Source organism: Carex rostrata, chromosome 16, assembly GCF_964058835.1.
Source record: "Carex rostrata chromosome 16, lpCarRost1.2, whole genome shotgun sequence".
NCBI classification, from domain to species: Eukaryota; Viridiplantae; Streptophyta; class Magnoliopsida; order Poales; family Cyperaceae; genus Carex; species Carex rostrata.
The window spans coordinates 5018579-5039266 of record NC_135933.1 but is presented as its reverse complement, the minus strand read 5'-3'; the positions used below and the strand labels follow the sequence as shown (position 1 = coordinate 5039266).

General features: G+C 34.4%; 1 long non-coding RNA gene and 1 pseudogene across 1 annotated transcript; both read right to left on the bottom strand.

The window, feature by feature from the left end:
* Positions 1-7564: 7564 nt before the first annotated feature.
* On the bottom strand, positions 7565-9558 carry LOC144567491 (phospholipase A1-Ibeta2, chloroplastic pseudogene; annotated as a pseudogene).
* An 8648-nt stretch (positions 9559-18206) lies between these two features.
* Positions 18207-20386, bottom strand: LOC144567357 (uncharacterized). Its single transcript, XR_013515401.1, has 2 exons — positions 19433-20386; positions 18207-19346 (listed from the first exon to the last, which is right to left on the bottom strand). It is a non-coding gene; the product is annotated as an uncharacterized LOC144567357 (long non-coding RNA).
* Positions 20387-20688: the final 302 nt, after the last annotated feature.

Genomic DNA, 20688 nt, shown 5'->3' with positions numbered 1-20688 from the left:
ATTTGAATTAATTAATTAATTTAATACAATCCTTAACTCGCTAGTTATATCAGTACAAAGAATTGTCTACTATTAATACAAATTCTGACTATGTCCCTACTTGATACCCACATGCGGAAGGCACAAAACGGGTTATTAATTTGAGCAGAACTAGGGTGTTCTTAAGCTCACCAAAGTGTTTGATGAGCTTAACTCCAAAATCTATTAGATTAGCTTCTAACAATAAATCCAAACCGTTGAAACCGATTTACTTCAAGAGTGATGAATTTACATGTAAAGTTTTTATAATTTAGAATTAATTTTGTATAAAGTCAAGTGGTCAAAAAGTATTAAAAAAAATGAACATATTAAAATTAATTTACAAAACTTCTAATTTTGACCATTTGACTTTATATTAAAATAATTCAAAAACTTAAAATCTTTGCATGAAAATTCATCACTAGTGAAGTAGATGGATTTCAACGGCTTAGATTTTTCGTTTGAAACCGATATAATATATTTTGTAGTTAAGCGATCACTAAACACCTTAGTGAGCTTAAGAACACCCTAGTTTTACTCTATTAATTTTGCCACATAACTGCCTCAAGTCCCTTTCACTCTAATAATAATCACTATCCCTGATATTTATTGCCTCAAACTATATAATTAGTCCTACTACTAAAATCTTAAAACAAGCAATGCCTTGATGCAGAAGCATATATCAAGCATATGTGGATGCCAACCCAGTCATTGGTTGTCTTCCAAAATTCAAGTCGACAGCAAATTTGTTGACTTGGAAGAGGACAGAACAGCTGCTTGGAGTGGACGCCAGAGAAACTGCTATAAAGATATATGAATGAAACTGAGCTCAATTTTGATACGGGTAGGTGAGAGATGGTCTAAACTGCTGACTACGCCTTTCTTACAAAGACCCAAGCCACAGCTGGTAATTCACTTTCTAATTACTTTCTACTAAATACTGCTCTCAAGCTGACACATGCACTGACGACAACCCAAAAAAATACCAAGACAAAGAACAGTGAAAATTTTCAGTTTTCACTGTAGGATATATATAGAGTCTGGCTAAATTGCTGCTGGCAGCAGTTTTGCCCAAGTGCTGCCGGGGCTATATTTAGCCGTGTGATGTCCAAACAACAAATCCAAACTGTTAGATGTTTAATCTATATTATAATCTACTTGGAGACCAAATTTTACATTTTTTGAAATTTTTTTACTATTTATTAAGCTGGTTTGAAAACCGATGTTTTCAGTAAATTTCTACAGTATTGAAAACAGCGGTTTTCAAACCAGCTTAATAAATAGTAAAAAAATTCCAAAAAATATAAAATTTGGTCTCCAAGTAGATTATAATATAGATTAAACATCTAACAGTTTGGATTTGTTGTTTGGACATCACACGACTAAATATAGCCCCGACAGCACTTGGGCAGAACTGCTGCCAGCAGCAATTTAGCCGGACTCTATATATATATAGTTGGGCTACGGTGAGTTGCGAAGTAAAGCGATTATTTTATTTTACGCTCATATTTTGCGATTTTGAAGTTTAAAACGTCGATCCCAACCGCTCAACATGATCTCCATATTGAAATGTGCTTGGAGACCAAATTTTACATTTTTTGGAATTTTTTACTATTTATTAAGCCACTTTGAAAATTGCTGATCCAACGGTGGCTTAACAAAATAGTAAAATCAGAAGCCATTGTTGGATCAGCGATTTTCAAAGTGGTTTAATAAATAGTAAAAAAATTCAAAAAAATGTAAAATATGGTCTCCAAGCACATTTCAATATAGAGATCACATCTAATAGTTCAGATTGACTTTTTGAATTTTGAAATTTTAAATTTGAACCAGTAGCACTTCGGCTCATATGCTACCAAAATCATATTAATCACTATATATATATATATAGAGAGAGAGAGAGAGAGAGAGAGAGAAATGGGCTATGGTGCATTGCAATGCATGGAGGGGTTTGTGCATTGGACCATAAATCTAAAATTCAAAATTCAAATGGCCGATCCAAACTGTTCATCTTGTTCTCCATATTAATATGTGCTTGGAGACCAAATTTTACATTTTTCTGAATTTTTTAACTATTTATTAAGTATTTTACAAAATTGTTGATCCAACGGTGGCTGCTGATTTTACTGTTTTGTTAAGCCACCGTTGGATCAACAATTTTGTAAAATACTTAATAAATAGTAAAAAAATTTAGAAAAATGTAAAATTTGGTCTCCAAGCACATATTAATATGGAGAACAAGATGAACGGTTTGGATCGGCCATTTGAATTTTGAATTTTAGATTTATGATCCAATACACAAACCCCTCCATGCATTGCAATACACCATAGCCCATCTCTATATATATATATATAAAGAGACAGAGAGAGAGAGAGAGAGTGGCTAATATCAAAACGTTTGCACCACGCCTCCTGTGCAACCAAGTCATTTTTCGATTTTTAAAGTCCAAATGATAAATCTAAACCGTTAGATGTGTTCTCCATATTAAAATGTGCTTGGAGACCAAATTTTACATTTTTTGGAATTTTTTTACTATTTATTAAGCCACTTTGAAAATCGCTGATCCAACGGTGGTGTTACATTCCGAAATTTTAAAACTTGATTAAATTGATAAATCGATCAATTGACTTAAATAAAAAGTTTTAATTAACTTAACGATCGTTCAGAAATTTTCTGACCGACTAAAACGAAACTAAAATTTCGTAATATAAATAATGTATGAAATTATGTATAATAAAATTTAGAGATTTAGAAATAAAATAAAATATAGCACTAGGAATAAAATTATAATTATACGAAAATATTCGTGCAAATAAAATATAGAATTTATAAAGCTCGTTCATTTAGAACTTTTAGATAATTAATTGAATATACATAATTATATAAAAGGAAATCAAATTATTTGAATCTTAAATTGAGAGATAAATATATGAATTATATGTACAAATATAGTTACAAAAATACTATGAAACTTCGACTCGAATTTATAAAAGAAACGGACCATAAATCAATTAAATGAGACTATACTTGAATTTCAGAATTTTGTGAACCCATAGATTTATTTCAACACGGATCTAAATGTTGTAAATTAAATGTTGGAATTTTATTAACCACCCATCCCACCCAGCACGAATCTTAAAGCAGTCATTTAATACCCCACCCTCTCCCTTCTCTCTTTCTCTCCTCTCCTTCCCTACCCGTGAGACAGCCCCCCCCCTCTGTTTCTCTTCTACGCCAAACCAAGGGGGCCCCGCCCCTCCCCTTCCGCCGCTGCCACGGCCAGCAGCGTCGCCCTACGCCCTCCTCTCTTTCCTTCTCGGTCTGACCCGCCAGACCAGCCCGCCCCCCCTCTCTCTCTCTTTTCCTGCCTCTCTTCCCCACCCGTCACAACCCTAACCCGCGCCCTTGCTCACTGACCCGCGGCCCCACCAGAAAACCCTTCCTTTCTTCTCTCCCTAAACCGTGGACCCTTCCCGACTGACCTCTCTCTCGTTGTCTCGGTTGCCGTTGAGTTGGGATTTTGGGAAACCCTAGAATTCGGATTTTTGGTGGTGCTTGCCATTTCGGTTCCACTGGTGCTTTCTTGGGGTGCTATGATGCTTGCTAGTGCCCGAGTGAGATGGCCACGAGGCGAGGCGAAACCCTCGGAATCGGCCGCTTTCTTTCGATATTTTCTATTTCGGGTAAATTCTAAAAAAAGAAATTCACCTCTAAATTCTTGATGAATCGATTAATGTCGTAGGATGTGAATTTGCTAGTTTTCGAGTACGGGTTGTTGATTTTCCCGACTCGATCGATTTGTTCGAATAAATTAAGTATAAGGGACTGTATTGCAAATGATTTTTATTAAGGGTCGGAATTGTAAAATATATGACCATAGCGATTTGTATGAATTAAATAGAATTGTAATTAGGATTTTGTAAAGGGAATTGTAGTTAATTTCACATTTGCCCGGGTTGTTGATTTTCCCGGTAAATGGTGCTGACTTGAGGCTTGAGCCGTATTGATTGAGTTCTGGTGTGCCTATTCTGATCTGACCTGTGGCTTGTCTCTGTTTTGCTGGTTTTATTTGTGCATGGCTGTGTTGGGTGTATGAATGGCGAAGTGCTGGTACCAGTGGTACCAGCCCAGTATACTACTGGTATGGTGCTGATTTTGTGTGTATACCAGCCTTTGAACTGGCAGGGACCATATTCCAAATTAATTATATTTAAGGATCTGAATTGTGAAATATAATGCCTTATGTAGGGTAGTATAAATTAATAGCCTAAATGTGAATTTTTAATTAGCGGCTTAAAACCTTGCTAAATTATGGGCCTTTAATTAAATTGAATTGGAATGAAATAATTGAGTAAATCGGGCCTTTGAATGTTTAATTGGATAAATAAGGTGAATTGGGCTTGTAATTTCATAAGCCTTGAAATATTGAAATGATTATGACATGATGTGTATATGTAAATTTGGAATTGGACGTGAATTAAATGATTATACATGAGCTGAAAGGTATAAAAGAATTGACGAATTAAAAGACGGCTTTTGGAATTTAAGTTTTGATAATGTAATCGAACTAAACCAAGTAAACGTATAATATAGGTGTAGGCTCAGTCGAGCAAGATTTCGCGAGGCAATTCGAGACGCCTGATCTTTAAATTAAGCGGTACGCTCGTCATACTAAGGTGCGGGATTCTTGGACTTGTTTGATACTTTATTTTCAGGAATTAAACTGTTTATTCGTTTGTCATGTTGAATGATTAATTGTTGCATATTTTGGAATTCATGCTGCATATTGATTCTTGCATAAATGAGAATGATTGAATTGTTCGGTTAAGGTTAATTGGCATGTTGGTATGGTTATTATTTGATTAGTTCTATTAATTGTTCTTGATGTGAATGAATCTGCCAGGCCGACCTGTTTAGGTGGCTGGATAAGGTGACGGTGACCTATCCGTTGACCTGTGTTTATAAATTTGCCAGACCGACCTGTTTAGGTGGCTGGATTAAGGTGACGCTGCTGACTTATGCGTTGACCTGTTAGAATTTGCCAGACCGACCTGTTTAGGTGGCTGGATAAGGTGACGCTGCTGACTTATGTGTTGACCTGTTATGATTTTGCGAGACTGACATGTATGTGTGGCTTTGATATATATTTGCTTGAGATTTAGCAAAGTTGACCTGTATAGGTAACTTTGATTCCATGTTATTGCATTTGTCAAGTTGACCTGTATTGGTGACTTGTAACCAGACCTTAGGATATGGTTAAGCCAAACAGCTACAGATGGGTGTCAGATAAAGGGTCCAGCTTGGTTGGCCATCTGTAGGCGCCTGTAACCCTACAGATGTGGGTTTGATAACGGTCCAGCTCGAAAGAACATATGTAGTTGTTACAAGCCCTAATGAACTGAGTTATGAATCGAGTTAAGCCAAAATATATGTTGTGTTTTGAAATTCATCTTGGAAATTCCGTAAACTGTGTTTCAGGTTGATAAATTATTGTCGAGTAGTGGCATTCTGTTATTTATGTTTTCTTATATAACTGTTGCATTGTTATTGTTTGGGTTTCATTGTTGAATATCGAGTTTGATTGCAAGTCCAATAATTCAACTGTGGCAAATTCGCACTGAGAATTTATTCTCACCCCCACCCTCCCGATTATTTTTCAGGTTTATTACACGGACGCAGCGAATGAGGATATTGGCAATGCATATAAAAGATCCACTGCCTTGCGTGTATATGTGACACCTGATAGATACACGTGGCAGGCTGTCAGACCCCGGTGGATTTGGGGTGTGACAGGTGGCTTCTGATTTTACTGTTCCAAACAGCTACCGTTGGATCAACGATTTTCAAAGTGGCTTAATAAATAGTAAAAAAATTCCAAAAAATGTAAAATTTGGTCTCCAAGCACATTTCAATATAGATATCACATCTAATAGTTCAGATTGACTTTTTGAATTTTGAAATTTTAAATTTGAACCAGTAGCACTTCGGCTCATATGCTACCAAAATCATATTAATAACTATATATATATATATATATAGAGTTAGGCTGGGGTGCTATGGATAGCATAGTTGACCTGTATAGGTAACTTTTAAAGGAATAATTAATGCGGAAATTGTTATTAGAGGAAGACATAATTAATGCGGGGATTGGTATTAAATGATAGTCTAATTTAATGCGGAGATAAAATGAAACTTTTAATGAAATTAGTGGGGGATATATGGCAGTTAAGGAAGAAAGAGAGTGCGGAGAAAATGGGGGATGGGAGTGAGGGGTTTCATATAATTATTGAAATAAAAATGTATATGACCGGTGTGTTACGTGATACCAAAATATCTTTACCCTTTACTAGAGCTTGTTAATTCGATTCGATCAGATAATTAAAAATAAATAAATTGATTTGATTGAAATATAATTAAGATAAATTGAAATTAGACGAATTTCACGCTCATGCATGACTTATAATTACCCACTAAAAGTTGATAAGATTAAAATAACTTTTACCCATACCCTTACGTTGATACTTATTTTTTTTAAGGTTTACATATATACTTATTTAACTAATGAAAAAAAAATCTTTATCTATACTTATACCTAATATACTAACAAAAAAGAAAAACTTTATTTATAATATCCGTCTTATTAAATACAACACAAATCAGATAAATAAAAAAGTGATATTGAGATCCCTATAACATTAAAACCTACGAATTCAAAAAAGAACTCATTGGACTCGACCAAAATCCAAACTCGCCAACTCTGTCCAATTCAGTGATTTCAAAAAGTCAAACTGTCTCGATCCAATTTGAAATTATTCAAAATCCAACATGATGAAAGCAAGACAACCTAAAATCCAATGCAATCATAAATGAATATTTGAAATTGGGACGATTTAAAATAAGCGATTTAAGACTTAACTCAATATATATATCCAATATGACTCAAACCAGCTGATCCGAGACATCTGATTCTGACTTCTTAGTTTCCCTGTTCAATATATCGCAAATGTAACAAGGAAGGATATTAATTTTCTGTATTTAAAAAAAAACACGTAATTCTCGAGAAAACGAACAAGTACGTGTTGACTTTAAAGACATTTAAATTCAAAATATATAGGTGATGTCCTTGGATTTTGCTCTGAATTTTGCTGGCGTTGTTACTTGTTAGTTAACCAATAAAGGAGAACTAGAATAGTACTTGTTTTGAAATGATAGCTACAGCCTACAAGGGTATCCATACACGTTCACTCATAGAAATCAAAATCATTAATTACTCCAACGGTGACCTATAAATTTAACTAATAGTGTTTGATAAAATTTCCCCAAGTACTGATGTTGATGGGATAATTGCAACAGTAATATATAAAGCACCAAATTGCATTTTGCTGATCACCTGATAAACATTAAAAATGGAAAACCATACACATTGCACATACATCGATGCTATCAATTTGACTAATAATATATAAAACACCAATTGCATTTTATGAATCATCAAAAATTGAAGAAAAAAATAAATCTGTACATTAATTACATGCTATATATATATTTACTCTGTATAGAGGTTCTTAAATTACAGTTGATCTCTACCAGAATTAAATGAAAAAAAAAAAATCCTTTTGCTGTTTGACAGCTTGAGTCGGTGAATGCACTTGATCCATCTACTATATATTATGATACTGAACTTCATCTTCAATGATGAATTAATCATCACAGGAGACACTCCGGATCTTGTTTCCCAAAAATAAGGTAACTAGTGCAACAACCACGCGCTTTCTTGTAGGAATTCTGATTCCTCTCCATTTTCATCCTAAATGGACACGACTCCTTTCTCTCTTTGGCGCCAATTAAAACATAGGCTTTAGTTTGTATTACTGAACATCACACATATCGCATATTCATAGACTAACTATTTGGATTCAATTAAGCGCTGATGCAGGAACAAAGACGAAGGACGGGTTAACTTATCGGTGCAAACTGGACACAAGTTTGCTTCGTCAATGGCGGTTTTGCTTGCTGATGGATCCAATTGTATTGCTCTTGCTTTACTTACGAACACTTGCTTCATATTTCCTCCCTGCTGATTCAACAAACGAATTAAACTCCTTTTTGCGTTAACCCGAAAGGGACAATTTTCGGCCATAAACCCATCAACTAGATGCAGATAAGCCTCGAGATCATGGCAACATGCCGGATCAGCATCTGGCCGTAGAACAGGTGACATGCGACTATCAACCCGTAATTCTCTTCCCACATGCACGTACCCATCTACTTTCTCTAGTAACCTCTCCTGCCAGCCTCCCTCGAACCATTGTTGGATATCCTCTCTTGGTAATAAACCAGGTACACGCGTAACCATGTCATGCACATTGACTACCCGGAGGACTTTAACACCATGTGACTCGACTCGCTTGACAAAGGCTCGGTTGCCGACTCGTGGACCTCCAAATGAAAAGACCGATATAGGAGGCATGCCTTGTGCGCACGTGCTGAGTTCATCGGCTACAAGAACAGATAGTGCCGCACCAAGGCTATGGCCGGTCACGGTTATACTCAGCTCTTCTCCCTTGTACTTGTTCAAAAGGCGCCGCACTTCTGTTACAACAGATGATGACAAGCTCTTTAGTTTGTCTCCTGGAGTTTTGAAAAGGCTCCAGAAGCCGCATTCAACCTTGGCACCATCATTTTTGCTCGGATCAACCGGCACAAGCCCTGCGCGGAAATTCTCAGCCCATTCAAGGCATGTGGCAGTTCCACGAAGCACAATTGTTATGTCGCGCCGACCCATTCGACGTATCTCTCGATCATCATCACAAACTGCTACATAGCCTATCCAACTTGAGCGCTGGGTTGATACCCATGGTGCAACAGAGCTGATCCACTGGGGTACCTGTACGGATGATGTGGCAAAGAGACTGCTTGTGACACGATACGACGGGTCCCCCAAGGAGACTTGGTTTGACGGGTGTGAGTAATACGCATTATATGCTGTGTGAACAAGGTCACCGTAGCGTAGGATCTCACGACGGAGATGTGGATCCAACGGGTCAAGGAGACCAACCCAGTTATCGCACCCATGATACTTACGCCAATCTCGCGAAATGTTGCCACGGGGAGAAGGCTCTGAGTCAGAGAGAAGACGTTGCAAATGGGTGAAGCTACGTGGCGACATTGCCTCTGTTTGGTTCTTATCTGGCGATGTCGACTGCAAGGAGAGGCTGAGTGGGGTAGCAAGCCGACGGTTTGTCGAGGATGAACCACGGGATGAGCTTGTTTGTTTGGTTAGATCTGAAGGAGAAGTAGGCTTTTGTAGGAGCTTGTCAAGGTTAGAGAGATGGATCTTTGTGGTGAGGGTTGGTGCATTTTGCTGCTGTTTAGATGCATTGATTTGTACTGATGGATTCAGAGGAGAGCATTTGTGTACTTGTGGTGCTATCGCGGTTTGTAACGGCAAGATAGAAGGGCAGACACGCATAGGATCAAGAGAGGAGATAAGGGGGTTGTTTAAGGTTGTTTAGGCATGAGAAGAGAAGAGGATGAGAGGATTTGTGGTGATCTATATAATGATCAACTACACGTATGGGGGTATGGGGGAAACTTGCAAATGAATCTTAGAGAAAATAAAATAATAAGACTGATGTAAATTAGTCAGACAGCAGGACCCGCACGACAGAATAGTCTATGTTGCCGTGGTCAAATACTTCTGTTCTAACTACGAAAGATGTAATTGGGACATTGGGTATATGACTAGGTTATTTCTAAAGTATATATAGATTATAGAAAAATAACATTTTCCCGAAGAACAAATTAAAGAGAGGGGAGAAAATTTATAGTCTATCTACTGATGCTGTTCACTGGTTGGACATCGTCAATGTTGCTTTTTAATTCGACCAGAACCGTTGAGCTCCATCTCCTTTAATTAATGCGAAACCTCTCTTTTTTGTTTGCACAAAATAAATTTAAAATAAAAAATATAATTTTCTAAGAAGCAATTTAGAAAATACAGGAAGGATACGAATTTTGTTAGTTCGATCGTTTTAATATTTTTTTCTCTAACATGAGACTTGAAAAAAGGAAAAAATAATAAATAATAAAACAATATACAAATGGGATAAATCAAAGTCATATATTGGTTGGATTTCTTTTTCGCGTGTTGTGTTAGAAAGAAAAAAATTGATGGATATTTTACACAGACATTCTGAAAGATTTAATTTGAAAATTAATTTTGACTAAATAAAATGTTTCAGCTTTTTATGACTTGATGGATCATCGGAGATAAATTTGCTGCCTCATTGAATATAGAGTAGAACTAGGGTGTTCTCAAGTCTAAAACCTATCGATTCAGTTTGAAATAACAAATCTAAACTGTTAAAATCCGTCTACTTTAAGAGTGATGCGTTTACATGTAAAAAAAATTAATTTTGCATAGAGTCAAGTGGTAAAAAAGCGTTTAAAAAATAAATACATTAAAATTAATTTATTAACCTTCTAATTTTGACCGCTTGACTTTATACTAAATTAATTTAAATGCTTAAAATTTTCACATTTAGATGCATCGCTCGTAAGGTAAGCGGGTCTCAATAGTTCGGATTTATTATTGAAGGCTGATTTGATAGATTTTAGACTTGAGTTCACCAAAAGATTTAATGAACTTAAGAACACCCTAGTTCTACTCTTGAATATATATGTGTGTGAGAATATACAAATGTGCATAAAATTATCTAAAATAAGACGTATGTCATATTGACAACAGATATATTGAATATCAATAACAGTCAAAATAATTTTTAAATTTAAAAAAGTAATTATATCAAATTGGATGCAATTTGAAACTGATTCGTCATCTATCGAGCCGTCTGAAAAAATAAAGTTCAATTTTAAGAAAACTTCATTTTTAACCAAAGAACTTTAAAAATATACAATTCGATATGTTGTCTTCAATATATATATAATTTAATTTATTATTTTAAAACCATTTTATGAGTTATCACTTATAACTGTTGTTTAATAAATATGATTAGGAATGCATTGATTGCTTAAAAAAGAGTATTTCCATATATACATTTTTCATCTTTTGCTATGGGAATGTAAGAAAGTTAAGGCGTGTCAGATACGTCAAGGCACAATATGTGTATCAGTCACATAATTAGGTTCGTTAAATCTTGATCAAATGGTGAATTTTAAATAAATTAACTTAAATTATTAAGAAAGAAAAAGTTAAATGTGATCAGACTAACATGTTATGACTATTTTTTTAAATTTAATCACGACGAAACACAACACAACTCAAATTATGACTACGTATGTAGATCCCTACTCTGCCCACTCTCTCCACGGCAAGACGGCAAGTGGTCCCACTTTCAGGTAGCATTGTATATTAATTCGTGATATGCAAGAGTCGGTGGGGACAAATGATCATGGCATTTGTAATTTTGAACGTCCCTACGAATATTTGATTGGGGACAGGTATCATTACTTGATAATAGAATAAATTAATGGGTCGGTCCGGTTGGTTCTTTTTAGTTCACTTTACTGTTTCCATGGCCGGAAAGGTGTTTCTGTCCTTTTATTAATTGATGTTTAGTTATCTCTCAGTCTCAATCTGTATTTCTTTTGATGGCAGTCTCAATCTTTGTCCATTGTAACAACCGACATATAAGGAAAAAAAAATATAATCTGCACAAAAAGAAAATAATAAAGCAACTGTATGGAAGCAAGGTATAATATTAATTAAATTCAGAAATGATAGACGCATTTAAATATATATAAGGAGATGATTCAAATATTTCTTTCATATCTTTCATATATATTAATTAGTATCTCACATCTTTATGTCATTTTCAAAATCTAAACAGTTAATTTAAATTGTTCAACATGATCTTCATATTAATATGTGTTTGGAGACCAAACTTTTTATTTTTCTCATTTTTTTTAAGAGAAAAGATTTTTGTCCACTGAGTTTTGTCCACCATTTGTCCACTACACTATCTATTTCCGATTTAACTGTCTTCAACTGTCTCCGCTATCCACTTTATAACAGCCTATTTAAACACCGATGGACGACGGAACCTTCCTTTTTTTGAATTTCATTTTCGATATTTCCAAATTCGATTTGATTTTCTCCGCATTTGGTTATTGCCTTCCTCTTTCGCGCGACGCCAGATTCATTCCATTCTCCATTCGCGATTGACTTCCAGATCTCTTCGACAGCCATCGTTTTGGTAAAGAGGGAAGAGATTTTCGAATAAAGGCATCGTCTTCGATAAAAAGCCATCGTTAACTAACGAATTTTGTCTGGGAAGAGAAATGAATCTCATGAAAAGGTTCATTCATTGAGAAATGAATCTCCGACAGCCATTGTCTCTTTTTCATTTACCAAATCAAAAAAATTTTGATTTGATTCGTGACTCTGATTAATTTCTCAAATCTCCTTTCTCAAAGCCACAGCTTCTATAAAACCTAATAAGTTTCATTAAAAATTTCTCTCCTCTCAAAAGCAGCACGAAATCGTAATTGTTATTTTTTTGTATTTACCTTCTCTGATTCATTTTTCCTTTGCAATGTCGATTTTAATTGAGATTACTGACTCGATCTCGTTTTTTATACATGATCGCAATGGAACTTTCAATCGTGGAGCGCGATCGAATAGAAGTTGTTCTTGTTGAAGAGCACGACAAAATTCAAATCTAGTAAGTTATTTATGTTGAATTTATTGTTTTCGTTGTATGCAGTAACAGATCTAGCATTTCAAATGAAATCTGGAGGAAAGAGATGATAGAGAGGCGATATGGAGTATTGATCTATTAATTTTACTGTATTGCCCCGTTAATTTTACAGTATTCATCTTGTTATTTTACAGTATTCATCTTGTGGAAATCTGGAGGAAATAGATGATAGAGAGGTGATATGGAGTATTGATCTGTTAATTTTACAGTATTGCCCCGTTAATTTTACAGAATTCATCTTGTCATTTTTACAGTTTTTCTGTTGAATTTGTTTTTTTTCATTGTATGCAATAACAGATTTATCATTTTGACTGAATTTTTATTTGAATATTAGTCGTATGTTGTAATTTCGTATGATTTTGTATTCTCTGTTTTTTACAGTACATATATATATGAATTACAATATATATGTCTCATTTTACAGGATATCGAACTGTTCTGAAAGTTTCTGGATGTTTGAAAATGTGAAGTACGTTTTTTGTAGGATTTGTTATTTATGTTACAGCGTTGAATGATGAATTTTTCAGTATTGGTGCATATTGAAATGTTTCATATTACATGCACTCTTATGAACATATGTTGTTTTGTGGTAAACAGATTTTTTGTGTGATAATGGATGTATGTATAAATTTAGCAATTTTAGAGTATACATGGTATTATTTTATTGTTTATATTTTGCAATTTTACAGTATACATGATTCTTTGTAGGTTGTAGTTTAAACTGAAATGTAGCATTTGTTACATTTTTATCTTACAGTATAGATGGTATTATTTTATGGTTTAGTTTTAGAAATTTTACAGTATACAAGATTCCATTGAAAATTCTACTGTATACAAGATTCAATTTTACAGTTCTGCTGATTTAATTTTACAGTATACAAGATTCAATTGTAAATTTTACTGTGTAGAAGATTCAATTTTACAGTATACAAGATTCAATTGAAAATTTTACTGTATACAACATTTAATTTTACAGTATACAATATTCAATTTTACAGTATACAAGATTTAATTTTACAGTATACAAGATTCAACCCAGTGCGGATGCTAATAATTAACTCTAACTGCCAATAACCGCTAATAACTGCTAATAACTAACTCTAACTGCCAATAACTTCCTATAACTATAATTTCCAAAAGTACAGTTTGAAAGTACATTTATTTTGTCATGTTGTGCAAGTTGCAATCTTTTTCTAACTATCATGGGACCACTTCAAATAGTTGCTAGATGTTTTGTGATTAACTGATATATTTTATGTGATATATTGTATAATTATACAGCATGTAGAAGTAATTTTACAGTATTCGCGCAAGTCAAAGCTGTGGACAAATAGTGGACAAAATGTTGTGGACAATTAGACGCTTCCTTTTTTTAATATTCCTTTAAGTAGGCACCGTTGCTTGACCATCCAAAAACAATGATTTTGTACCTATTTAACAAATAATATTTTTTTCCAAAAAAATATAAAATTTGGTCTACAAGCACATTTTAATATAGAGTTTATATTAAATAATTTGAATCGGTTGTTTGAATTTTCAAAATGAAAAATAAATACATGAGGCACGAGTGAAGTATGAAAGTGATGAGACATTTCAACACTACTCGTATAATAAATAAATAAACATAATTTTCTCCCAAAAAAACATTAGTACATAACCATTTAACAGTAACTTTGCTGAGAAATATTTGTGTTTTTGAAGTAAACATCATGTAAGACAACTCTTTCTTTTGTTTTGTTGCTAAAGTTACAGGAAATGTGATTAGGTGAATAACAACTACAAGTTTCTTCAATTTTACAAGAAAGGAAGAAAAAAAGGAGCACCATATTAAAATGAAGAAATAGCATTGAAAAAAAGGTCACAAGTCACAACTAGCAACAAAGGCGTGATAAACTATGATCTCTCTGGCTAGCAGTAGACAATTTTTATATTTATTTCAGTTAGTTGACCAATAGAAAAGTCCAGACATACACATCAGTTAATTTCTGTATCTTTTAGTCTTTTCTAAAGGTCAAGCACTTGAGCAATTTCATGTGACCTTCCTTGTGACGGAGAAGTAATAATTGTCAATATAATGTTGGGTACTGTATTTCATAATGTGTAGTGAGGTTTATTTTTTATGAAATATCAAAATCAAATCATATAAAACTTAATACACAGTCAACCTATAAAGCCAATAACATGTTTGTAAAGTTTTTTTTTTTTGTTTGTTTCTATTATCAAGATATATTTTCAAGAGATCCAAACATTTATATTATTATAATTAATTTCTAACAAACTGTAATCTTCGTTCAATATTTTAAAATATTAGATCAATACTATCACCAAATATATATTGGGATGATACGTACAGAATATTAGAAGTAGAACATAACTATTATCAAATTATGGATACACGATATCTTTAGTAATACTTAAACCGCACATAGTACAACCTTTATTAATTTCGATATTATAATTCAGAATGAGTGAGTCTATGGTACTATGCATATTACGATTTGGCACTGTGCTACGGCTCTATATTCGAGTTTTCAAATCCTAACGGTCGATCCGAACCGTTCATCTTGTTCTCCATATTAATATGTATTTGGAGATCAAATTTTACATTTTTTAAAATTTTGTTACTATTTTTTTAAATTTATTGAAAATCATTGTTTTTGGATGGTCCAGAATTTTCAGATCAAGTGATTTTCTAAATATCTAAAAAAATGTAAAATTTGGTCTCCAAACACATATTAATATGGAGAACAAGATGAATGGTTCGGATCGACCGTTAGGATTTGAAAACTCTAATATAGAGCCGTAGCACAGTAACAACCCGTAATATGCATAGTACCATAGACTCACTCATTCAGAATTATTTTCTATTAGGCTTTCTAGCTATACTATCAAATAATAATAAGTTAATAACAAGAATAATAATTGACTGGAAGGAGGTGCGTACTAGAGTTCGCCACTTCTAATCCAAAGTGAACAAAATCTTAATTAGGGTTGACTTGAATTCACTGTTGTGTATTTTATTAAGGCATTCAAAGTTTCAAAACAGGGGTTCGTCTCATCTCCAGTCCAACAAACACTCGACTTAATTTTGTGTTCTATACGAAATGATTTCTTAAATCTAAACTAAGTAACGGTATCTCCGTTTGTTTGACTAACTGGATATTGTCATAAAATCATGTTATGAACAGAATTTGATACTAATCGGGTTTCCGACAGAGAAAAAGAACTACAGAGTCCAAGTCAAATTTTGCATAGGGACACCGGAAAAGTAGCAAACAAAGAGAGATTTGGTGAAAAGTAGCAGTTGGAAAATCTAAAAAAAAAAAAAGAGAGAGACTTGGTGTAGACGTGCAGTGTTGGGTCTTAACTGTTCAAACAGCCAGATTCTCAGAATCTCGGTTCCATTTTTGTTTTCTGGCAGTACAATTCTCCATCTAATTCTAAGGTCGTCAGTTTTGAACTCTCTGAAACAACCTTCTGTTCCATTTTGTTATTCTTTATATTCACAAGGAGTAATTTGATATCCGAACATACAATATCAATTTTAATTTTTAAAGACTTGATTATGAAAATTAGGATTTAGGACAATCTCTGCAACTTCTCGTCCGCATAATATATATATTAAAGAAAATTTTAATTTTCAAAATTAGACAATTTCTATAGGAAATAGTTTGCATTCAGAATAAATTAAGCATAAATCAATATGTTTTGAAATGTTAAAAATGTGTACAATGATAAACGACATGATTATCCAAACTGTAAGTTAACGAAAGAAAACAGAAAAAAAATATATTGATTTAAGAGTTACATTGCAACTTAAAGCACTTCATATATACATATCTCTTTTAAATGAGGAGAAAATAAAAATGATACAAAAGTCAATCAAAATAAATAAGAAGAGATAAACTGGATAGCACAAATTAAATGATATATGATGTCATATAATTAAAAACTTGAAAGCTTAATGCAAATGTCTATTTTGGGTGTGTTCTATTATTTAATATTCTTTAAGAAAACGACCATGAAACTTTTGATGACTAAACGAGTGCCTAATATATATATTATCCTTAATATAGAAGTACGAGTTGAACTTTTGGTTCCTTCAAACTGTATCATGATGATGATATACATGATATCATATACCCAGTTCAAATTAAAAATGCACACAGAGATATTGCATGATCCTCAAATATATTGTCAAGTGAAATCTGCACACAATGCATGACTGAATGACTTCTTACTGACGTCGTTTAACCTTTCAAAACGATTGATCTTTGATTTCTAAGAGTTCTAATAGGTTTGATTTTCCTTTTTTTTCTATTTTTTTTACTCCTTTTGCCAATTTGAAACCCGTAGTCATGCTAGGCTTGAAAAATAATTACAACCAAAACGGGCCTTTAATTTAGACATACTTCCTTTGCAAAGTCCAGGTAATGATTCAAAATGTGGGTTTTATATATTGGACTGGACTAGCTAAGATTTAATCAGCCCAAAATTACTCGGCTCATTTGGAAATAAATTTAATTCAGCTTCGTGTTCAAATCAAATAAGGCTGGAATATAAGTGTAAAATAATCATTTGATTGGTAATGAAATCCCTTCCTCCATGTTGTAGTTTATTACAATTTTGATTAACTGAGGGATCAATTGTATAATTCAGTTAGTAGCTTGGGAGATTAGAAACATACTTTGTGCCTGAAATTAGCTTTTTTTGCACTTGTTGCAACATCATTTTTACTGATTCGTGCATCTATTGTATTGTTTGCTTTTTATTTTTGTCAAATAACAAATATATCATATTCTTCAGTACATTTTGGATTGCATTTAGTTCAGCAGGATGTCGGTCTCTGACAAGCATGACTCGCTGCAGATATCATCTACCTGTCATAGGTCCAATATTTCTTTAATTACACTCTTCTGGCATTCATCCTCACAAAATGCCTGTAAACCATTTACCATACAATCGAAACCATAATATAATTTGGTTATGGATCAAGCTTTTGAGGATAATTTACCCTCTGATCGATGAAATTGACATCTCCCATTTCAGTCTTTTGCTCCTCTCAGTCTGTTGTCTTGCTCTCTCTTTCATGATTCCACCGCTGGATTGTTTAATTTTGCATTACAAGTTGACAAAGCAAAATATGCACCTACACTTTTGCACAGCCACATTGATAAAAATAAGAATACATTTGTCAAGTAAAAAATTCATTAAAATAATTTATGATATTGATCATAATTCAGATGTTCAGATGACTTCAGGTTAGTTTATCAGCTGGATGTTTTATTATTGTAGTTATCATATAACCAGGCTTATAGACAGACAATTAACTGTCCTCGGCTCATACATTCTTTCTTCTGTTCCGTCTTCCTTTGCTTCAAACAGTCAAATTTTTAACTAGTGAGCTAAAAGGAGCATAGTAGATATTAAGTTGCATGCAAGCTTGAACTCCAATCTAATTTATTATAAAGTGAATGCTAAAAAGAAAAAATAGTACTGCTTTTGACAACACGATTTGCATCTCTAGCTATCTATCCGTTGCTTCTTAGGAGTACATTTCATGCTTATCAGATTGTTAAATCTCCTTCTATTCTCTCCTAAGTGAATATTTTTGAAACAAGCATATTGATTATTGCCATCACTGTTACGTGGCAGTCTTGATCTCCAAGCATTTCCTTTCCCCCTTTTTACCGGTAACACATCGGAAGACTAAGCAAAGAATACAAACAAATATATGATCAGTAGCAATATAATGGAAAACTATATAAGATGCAAACAACAAAGCGGTCTTAATTCCTTACATGACATAACAGATTAGTTATATCCCCAGCAAAAGGACATCCTTAGTAAAGAAATATAACGAGTTTATCCAAAAAAACTTCGACCATTCATGTCAAGTATATCAATAATAGGAATCTAATAAATCTCACCCAAAGATCCCAAATAATTAAAGAGTTAATGCAATTTTGTAAATTGAAGGACAATTAAATTGACCCTACCCACCCCCCCTCCCCCCCATGTAGCTCAGCCATTAGGTTCCATTGTATCCAGTATGAAGTCGGATGGGCACAACCAGCAAAATATGGCACAAAATTTCTCAATCTTTAAGTTCAATTCATATTCCTAATGCTTAACCATCTACAAGTAAGCAGCTAACAAATAGGAGGGCATAAATAACCAAAAAAGAAGCCGAAATATCCACTGTTATTAATAGTTCCATGCTGATTATGCCAAAAGAAAAGAACCAATCAAAGCAAGGTGGGCCCCAACCTTCACAAGCACACAAGAAAAAGAAAAGGAAAAAAAAAAAGTTTGAAAATAGCCCCTGAGTTTTTTGCCTGCAGCCCCTGTTGAACATCTTTCTGGTTTAAACCCATGAACTTCCTTGCTGTGTTCAACCGAGCCCCTCAATCAGTTCCTGACTACTAATGTGTGACAGTATTGCTCTAGATGTACATTGTAGAAAAGGTACAATTAAAACAACTGGATAAGGTACAATTAAATTTGATTCTCAACCTTTCAGCTACTTTTTCACATCTACATTTGTATTATTAGCTTACATTTCTATTTCAGTGGTTCCTCTGTTTCTTAAAATGTTTAGTTTCCTAATTTCAACAAAAAGCAAGTTAATTGCTAGAAGGGAAGCAAAACAGTAAATACACAAAAATAAGGGCTTGGTGGAGCTTATTACCTCATGTTCCTTCAAATTAAGGCTAACCTCTTCCACATGTGACATAAAGTTCAGAAATTGAGCAACAACAGTGACGTGGTTCGGACGACGGCCACGAAGGGTAACAACAGCTTTTCTCGAGAAGGGAATCTCTCCATGAATGCATCTTATGTCTTCAAGGATTCGACGATTTTTCACAACAAGGAACTCCAATGAAGGCATGGATAGCCTCAGAGGCAGAGAATCAGGATGCAGAATACTACTGGAAAGAAGCAGCTCCAATTTTTTTACCGTTCGGGAGGACAGGGAAACATCCCCTGAGGCCACATAAGTTGTAAATCTTCTAAACAACACAATTCAGATAGAAGCTGTTCGATTTAAGTCTTGTTGTAGGTAGTCAAATTGATAGAAAGGCTTTTCAAGCGGGTCAAAGCGATTGCGGAAGGAATAGTCATTCGACGAATAATGCGAATTGAAAGCGACTCGAGAGAGCTAATGGAGAAGACATCGCGGATAGCAGCTTCAAATTGCCAATAGCCATCGATGGTGAGGTGGCGGAGGCCAAGAGCATGGGCATGGACGAGCAAAGAACAGATGAATGAGTCATTAAACTCACATGAGATTGGAGACTCGACCTGAAGTTGGAGGTGGAGGAGAGGGTTGGAGGATGTGCAACTGAGGCCATGTCAACGTAGGGTAAGTGGTTGAATGAGGGAGGGTGTGTGATGGGGAGATTTACCGAAGGGGAGGCCTTCCAGAAGTGGCGAAAGTGACGAGAGAGAACGGAGTGAAGATGCGAGTGGGCAGCAACGAGAGTATCGAGACGATCAGAGTTTCAGGGAGGTTGGAGAAACGGTCGATTTGATCGGAATCCTGGAGCTGCGCATTGATTGGGGAGGTCGCCATGGCTAGAACCCTACACTAGAGAGGAGTGAGAGGGAAAGAAAGACAGTGAAGCTCGTTGTCAAGTATGCGGTTACCGCGTTGAAATTAATCAAATTATGGATTATTGGGCTCGGAGTTCCTAGTTTGTGAGGCCTCTTATTAAAGCATCTTCGGTGATTAAATAAGATCACGTTACTATGTTAGTCTTTCAAGATCAAAGTTCATCTCCTGCGAACTTTTGCTTAAAAGAGCGTAGATCGATAACTGCTGAGAAATAATTTATGCGACAAATTGGATCGCTGGCTACGTTTGGATAAAGTTAAAATAGTTAGAATAGTGAAATTTAAAAATAGCAAATGAGAATAGAAAATAAATAGTAATTTTCATATTAA